General features: G+C 45.0%; 1 protein-coding gene across 1 annotated transcript in view; it reads right to left on the bottom strand.

Moving 5' to 3' along the window:
- Window positions 1-7682, bottom strand: part of shank1 (SH3 and multiple ankyrin repeat domains 1) — a 55729-nt gene that overhangs the window by 4506 nt on the left and 43541 nt on the right.

Here is a 7682-nt window from a genome sequence, read left to right as displayed (position 1 = left end):
AGCATCCAGTTGGTCCGTGAGTCAGAGGAGGTACACACACCGTGTCATCTGTAACATACTGTAACCACATGCTGGTGATCCCATGGTGCACCAAACAGTCCCAGCCCACTCCATCTGTTCATCCCGCTCTCTTTTCTCTCTCTCTCTCTCTCTCTCTCTCTCTCTCTCTCTCCTCGCGGCCTTTTTCCATGTTTCCATCCTGATGGCGACTCCTTGCCGGATTGGCTCCCTGCCTTGTTCTCCAAACTTCTAATCATTCACTAACTTTTTTTTTTCTTCTCTAATCCCATTTCCCCCTCGTTGATATTTCTCATTCAGTCTATTGAGTGTGTGTGATGCTCTCCACGGGCTGTGAGAGTCTCTCTGTCTCTGCCAAGGCTTCGTCTCTTTGTTATTCTTGTCCTCTTACATCCATCTCTGCTGCACCAGTCCAGATCCTCAAACGCTCTGAAGGGCCGAGTGAATAATTAACACACAGGACGCCGCATGTAATAACTTTTACACAAAAAAAAAATGAAGGCGGGAGTGAGCTGTGCAAAGCCTGCGTTCATGCACTTTTTTTTTCTAAAGTATAAACCTGGCAGAATAGTTGAATCAAATACTGGTGAAATCTAATTCTCCCTGCAGGCTGCACAATCACAAAATCACTGCAACCCATTCATTGAAGCTTGTGTGCAGGAAAATTAACCACCAACAACAAATGTCTTTGTGCACTCGACAAAGTTCAGCTCGATTAACAAGGAAGACAAAACAGATGGAAGCTCCTCGTTTTAACTTTTAGTTGAGGAACTACATGAACAAAATGCTGCAGAAATGACCCAAGAAAACGATTCCATCCATCACAGAATAAAAAACTGTAAAGTAATGGTTACTGGGTGGCCCGGTCCGGCTGTTCATCCATCAGCAACACGATGGAAGGTGAAAGCAAAGCAGCAGAAAAAATGCAGCGTTCGATTGATCAACGCCGAAGAGACTTTGCACGGAAACTTTCAGAGACAACAGAGTGACACTAACCAAGAAAAGTCTTTCTCACTGCAACTACTCCGAGGTGTTTGGGAGGATTTGAGGTTTCATCCCATCCGACCAGCGGCTAACTCGAACTCTGCTGTCTTCAGCGATTGTCATCAACTTTAAGTGGCGTTACAGTAGGCGACGTTTAAGTTTAGCTTCCCTGTACCGATTACATCACGAAGGGAACGAGGGCCTGTCCCATTTCAACAGATCAAATGCAGCCTAGTTTATCCTCACAAACCAGCGCGTCCTTGGAAGTCCTCAGTGTCCCTCACATAAAACCACGAGCTGATCAGTCAGCATCTTTAACATCCAGGAGTGTCACATGATGCAGGAGTGAATATACTAGACCAGGAAATGTGCTGCAGGGTGTAAATCATGAGAGAAACACAGGACTTAGTGGGCTCCCTTAAACGTGTAAAGCTGCCCTGGATATCATTTCACGTATCCTGATTTTTAGCAACACTTTTTCAGGTTGTTTGTAAATTGTTTTGTCTCCAGGTTGTTCTCCCTGAACACAACATCTGTTCCCGTCTCTTCCATCTAATTCAGACGGGGAAGAACAGGTCCACAGAGGGCCGCTGACCCTCACTCATCAAGGACGCGATTGAGCCGGACAATGCAGCAGAGTGCACGGCGCCGGTGTCACAGGCATAGGTAGAAGAAGCAAAGAGGCAGTGGACAGGTTTTGGCCAAGCGGGCTTCCATAGAGGTGTCAGAAAGGGAAGCTGGAACTTGTCATGCATGCTGCATCATTGAAACCATTCAGCATGCGTTGTTTCCTTTCTGTTGGCAGTCTCTCTCTCTCACAACACACACACACACACACACACACACACACGCAGGTAAAATATAAAATATACAGAAACACGGTACACATCACAGGAACACATGCGACCAGCCGGCCAACAGAGGGGAGAAATCTGCTTCCCACCTTTAGTGTTTTAGTCGGACAACAGCAATCTACACACACACACACACACACACACACACACACACACACACACACACACGACACACACACAAACACACACACACACACACACACACACAAAGTCATGCATGCACACAAACAAACGCGCAATCAATCTGCACATCAATGCAAAAAAAAAAAAAAAAAAGCAGCGAGTGTCACTCGTGCCGGCGCAGCGCTGCTGGAGGACGTTTGTTCACGAGAGCGATTCAAAGCGGAGAGAAAGAAAGAGAAACGACACACACACACACACACACACACACACACACACACACACACACACACACACACACATGTTCATACAGCGAAACAGAGAACGACTGCACTGCTCTACGCGGGCTGTGCAGCAGCAGCAGCAGCAGCTCGTCCGTCTTCACACACTGAATCAAACACATCCGTCATTCTTTGGAACATCTGTCAATCCGCCTCATCGATCCTGCTCCGGACATCCATGATGCTGCACATGCATGCAACCCCCCTACTCCCCCCCCCCCCCCACACACACACACACACACCATCTCCCCCAGCAACTGGAGGAAGAGAGGGAAAGAAGAGTGAGGGTAGTGGGGGGGGGGTATAAAAAGCCATGGCAGCTACCTGTAAATGAACCAGACGCTCCGATTCACGGGCCGAGCGACGGCCAGGAAGAAGAGAGGGAGAGGGAGAGGGAGACATCCTCCTCGCCGCATGCCCCCATCGCCATTTCCTCCCCTCCCTCTCCTCCTCCTCCTTCTCCTGCTCCTTCTCGGCTTCCAGCGAGACAGCAGCGAGCGCGAGCCGCGAGAGAGGAGGAGGAGGAGAGGAAGAAGAGGAGGAGAGAAAGATGGAAGAGGGAAAGGAAGAGGGCCGAGCTCTCCCAGCCCCTTCATACTTAAGACAGAGAGGAGTGGGAGGGGAGGGAGGGAGGGAGGGAGGGAGAGAGAGAGATGGTTTGCTGTGACTGCGACACAGAGAGAGAGAGAGAGAGAGAGGAGAGGGGAGGAAGAGGAGGGAGGGGGGGAGGAAGGGGAATAAGGTGGCTTTACAAAGAAAGAGAGAGAGAGAAATGAGGGTAATTTAGAAAAAGAGAAAGAGAGAAAGAAGTGATTGGGTTTGTCACAGGGGGCTTCACACACACACACACACACACACACACACACACACACACAACACACACACACACACACACACACATACACACACACACACACACACACTCTGCTGTCTTCTCCCCCCCCCCCCCGCTGTGCCTATAGTTTATATGTATAGTATTTCACTCCGCCTATTTATCACTGTCGTGATTTTTCCATTCATAAAACCGGATGTTGCCTGCGATAAGTCTCCGTTATAATTCATTCACAGATGACGGAGGCCTCGCGGAAGTCTGGAAAAAAGGAATCGGCGTCACATGACATAACGTTTAAAAAAGATAAGAGAAATGATCATGATGTAATGTCCCTCGCTGTTATTGACCCCGCGTGTCTTTAAAAATCACACTTAACTCACCTCCCTGGGGTTTTTTTCTTATCAAACACATGCACGCAAACACACTCCTTTCCTCACATTTGCTGTAAACAAAGCATGAATGGAGGGAGGGCGGGGGGGAGGGAGGGGGGCATCGATGCAGACAGAAGAGGAGGGGGGGGGGTGGCAGAGAAACAGCTGGAGGATGAGTGGCGGAAGAGGAAGAAGAAGAGAGGAGGGATACGGATTCACTCACATCATCTCTTAGTCAGAGCCTCCTTCCACGTATGTCAAGTTGTCCTCCGTCGACTCTCCCTCCCTCCTCCTCCTCCTCCCTCCTCCCTCCCTCCCTCTACGTCTTTTCTCCTCCTCCTCTCCTCCTCCTGCACTCGAGGACGATCGCGCCTTCTTGTCCTCTCTCCTCTCACATCTCTGCCTTTTTTTCTGCCCCGCGTGTCAGGCTATACCGCTGCGATGCGTACAGTGTGTGTGTGTGTGTGTGTGTGTGTGTGTGTGTGTGTGTGTGTGTGTGTGTGTGTGTGTGTGTGTGTGATGAGGGAGAGAGAGAGAGAGAGAGAGAGAGGAGGAGGTGACAGAAAAGCTCCACATGATCGTATGTTTATGTTTATGTTTGTATGTTTATATGTTTATGTTTGTATGTTTATGTTTATGATCGTATGTTTATGATCGTATGTTTATGTTTGTATGTTTATGATCGTATGTTTATGTTTATATGTTTATGATCGTATGTTTATGTTTATATGTTTATGATCGTATGTTTATGTTTATATGTTTATGATCGTATGTTTATGATCGTATGTTTATGTTTATATGTTTATGACCGTATGTTTATGTGTTTGTATGTTTATGTTTATATGTTTATGATCGTATGTTTATGTTTGTATGTTTATGTTATATGTTTATGATCGTATGTTTATGTTTGTATGTTTATATGTTTATATGTTTATGATCGTATGTTTATGTTTGTATGTTTATGTTTATATGTTTATGATCGTATGTTTATGTTTGTATGTTATGTTTATATGTTATGATCGTATGTTTATGTTTGTATGTTTATGTTTGCTCTCCCGTCATACGTGCGCATCTCCGGACCAAAATCCGAGCGCGCGGCTCTTCTCGCAAAAAAGTGAATAATCTCCGAGTCGCACATGTTCCGTGTTTCACATGTAGGAGTCACTGCACGTGCTCCTCTAAAAGGACAACAAAACGGCCGCAGCAGAGTTTTAACAGGAGACTCTGCAGCTCCCAAAACCTGCGCGTGCCCGCTCGTCCTCATTTGACCCGCAAAAAAAATGGGTGTCCGGCAGCAATGAACGGACCCGCGGAGAGCAGAGGACTTCATGAACCGATCGGTTTGTAAGGTTTCATCTCTTATTGAGAGCAACTGAGTGGTTTACAGGGAGAGTTCAAAGCTGCAGAAATACAGCAAAGGTAAAAATAAATAAATAAAAGGATTCGATAACAGATCGATGAGTGACAGACAAGATGTTCAGGAGAGAATTAGCCAATAAATTGGGAAAACTGAATAATCACCCATCTGCCTTGTTCATTTCCAAAACTCTTCAGAAAGCCTCATATTTCAGTCAACAGGGAACAAAATGAATGAGACGGTGAAAACTTCTGGAAAAAAAAAATATATATTTTGTTCCTCTTACAAATAAAATAGAATTAAAAGGAATTAAATAAACCGTTGCTTGAGTTATACATCTTAATGATGTAAACCAAAACATCCAAACTGGTATTTTGGTACATCGCCATCTTGGATTTTTTTTTTTGGAGCCAGAGGTGACCATATTTGGAGCTGAGGAGGACTCTATGCCCCGCCCACCTATACTTGACTGTACCACAGGCACATCAATCAAACCAGGTTTTTCTTTTGAGCTAGCCCTTAGTGGCCCTCAGTGGTATTGCACTATATTGTATTGGCTTTACTTTTACAATTTGGAGATTATGTTTATTTCTATTTAAAGTCTATAGATTTACACTTCAAAAAGTATCATCTAATACTAACTCCCTCTAGTTTTTAGTAGCTGTTTACAAAATAAAAGTCGGCTTTCCTTCGCAACCACAATTAATCAAGAAGAGACAGAATAAAGTGTCTCCTGTGAGCTGCAGAGCAGCAAAACGTCACCGACATCTGCCGTTTTTTGATTGTTAGTGATCAAAAATCCAGTTATGAAATCTGTTTGTGAGTTTATGTGGAACAACTTCAGTTCGATCAGTCTGTGCTTCACGCGATCGAACGCTCAGCAAAGAGAAGGAACATCAGTGGTCACGAGCGCCACATGGAGGATTGTTGCTGAGGTTTGATTGATTAGAAATGTATTTAACCAATCACTTAAAGATCTTTGCTCCTCAGTGATCTAAATACCGTTTCAGCAGCTGCACCAAGGAGGAAGAAACACTCGGGAACTTGAACCATTTCTAATTAAAAGATCAATAATGAGAAATTATGGCTGATGGCAATTTTCACTAAAAAATAAATATCAGTATCATATCAGCCTTAAAGATTCGATGGAGGATGTAAAATGGGGAGGTGGGGGGAGGTGGGGGGAGGTGGGGGGTGTCCTTCTTCCTGCTTTTTTTTTCTGACCTCCTCAGGCCTCCTGTTGCACACACGAAACACAAAAGCACGTCTCTTTCCAGCCCATTTGTAAAAAACACAAGACGCCTTTCTTCCTTCATCCCTCCCCCTCCAGCCCTCCTCCCCCCTCTCCGAGTGCCCTTCACTGTCTGACCTCCAGATGGAGGACACCGCAGGGAGGAGAGGGCGATGGGAAGAAATGTTTTTTTTTAAAGTACGGGGCGGTGATGAATAGAGAAAGCGAGGGAGGGATGCGGAGATGTGGCCAAGTACAGAGGGATGAAAAGGAGGAAGAGGTGAGATATTGCATGTAGTGATGAAGGCTGTGAAAGTCTCTGAGTCAGCTGGTCCAACAAACACGCTGCAACACGCCTTTAATTATCCATGATGTGTGTGCTGGCGCGTGTTGCACAAACATATGTGAGTTTGCATGGAAATGTCACCGTTGATGAAAAGCATGTTAATAATAAATGATAGTGGTGTGTGTGTGTGTGTGTGTGTGTGTGTGTGTGTGTGTGTGTGTGTGTGTGTGTGTGTGTGTGTGTGTGCGTGTGTGTGTGTGCGTGTGTGTGTGTGTGTGTGTGTGTGTGAGAGAGAGAGAGAGAGAAGCAGTGAGGGGAAAAACAGAAAGGAAAATAAATGCAGTGAAAGTTGAGGAATCGTGAAGAATAATGATGAGTGAGAGAAATGATGAAGGACAGAAGCAGAAGGCATGGTTTCACATAAATAATACATGTGATTGAAAACGGCTTTATTTCTATGTAAATAATTCTCCCTTCGCTCGGTCCAAATCCTGGACAAGGAAATGAGTTTTCCTCAACGATGCTGATGCATTAACACGAACAACATTATATATATAATCCATGACGAGAGGTGACACAACCAAAGTGAACACAGGAGGTGTCTTCTCCACTCCTGTATCAGCAGGTCACATCAGCAGGAGGTGTGGAAAAAAACCTGATGGACATTTTCTGTCCGATATCCAACAATAAAATGTTCAAGTGACTGAAAAGTGACGTAAAACTGGGCACTCTGTTTGTTGTGAGGAGGTGAAATTAGAGTGAAAAGGTTTAAAACAGTTAAAAGGGCCCGAAGGGGGTTGAAAAATTAAGCCAACAGGGAAGTTCTAAAAACTGCAGTTCCTCGAATGGCCACTTGAGGCAGACTCCAAAAGCAAGTCAATCCACACAGTGGTGCACTCAGGTTTCTGCTATAGGTGGGCGGGGCATAGAGTATCCACAGTTTGCTCCTCCCCGCAAACCCAAATATGGTCACTTCCTGCTCCAAAAAAAATTCTGCAGGCTTTGTTTGGCCCTTTAACTCTTTTTTTTAACTCTCTGTTTCATGCACACAATAAAGATACTTATGGATTCTATCCAACCACATTATAGTGTCACTGTTTTACACCTTGCATTTATTTAGTGAGGTGTTTGCTGCAACAGCTGCAGCTTCCTTAGATGTGATTTTTCAGCAGTTTGAAAATAATCTTTCTGCAATGGAACATGTTGCCATACTTGTTGGTGTGAATGACCTTGTGTAAGTGTAAGTGCTCAAATTGAGATACGTGCACCTTCAATTTGATAAATGCTGGAAAACTGCTAAAAATCAGTGAAGTTGCCCTTTAAGAATGAATCCTGTGTGAGACCGGAT

The sequence above is a fragment of the Embiotoca jacksoni genome, unplaced genomic scaffold (assembly GCF_022577435.1).
Source record: "Embiotoca jacksoni isolate LCO1_2020_lvr unplaced genomic scaffold, fEmbJac1.0.p SCAF_34, whole genome shotgun sequence".
NCBI classification, from domain to species: Eukaryota; Metazoa; Chordata; class Actinopteri; family Embiotocidae; genus Embiotoca; species Embiotoca jacksoni.
This window is presented reverse-complemented; position numbering and strand designations above follow the sequence as displayed.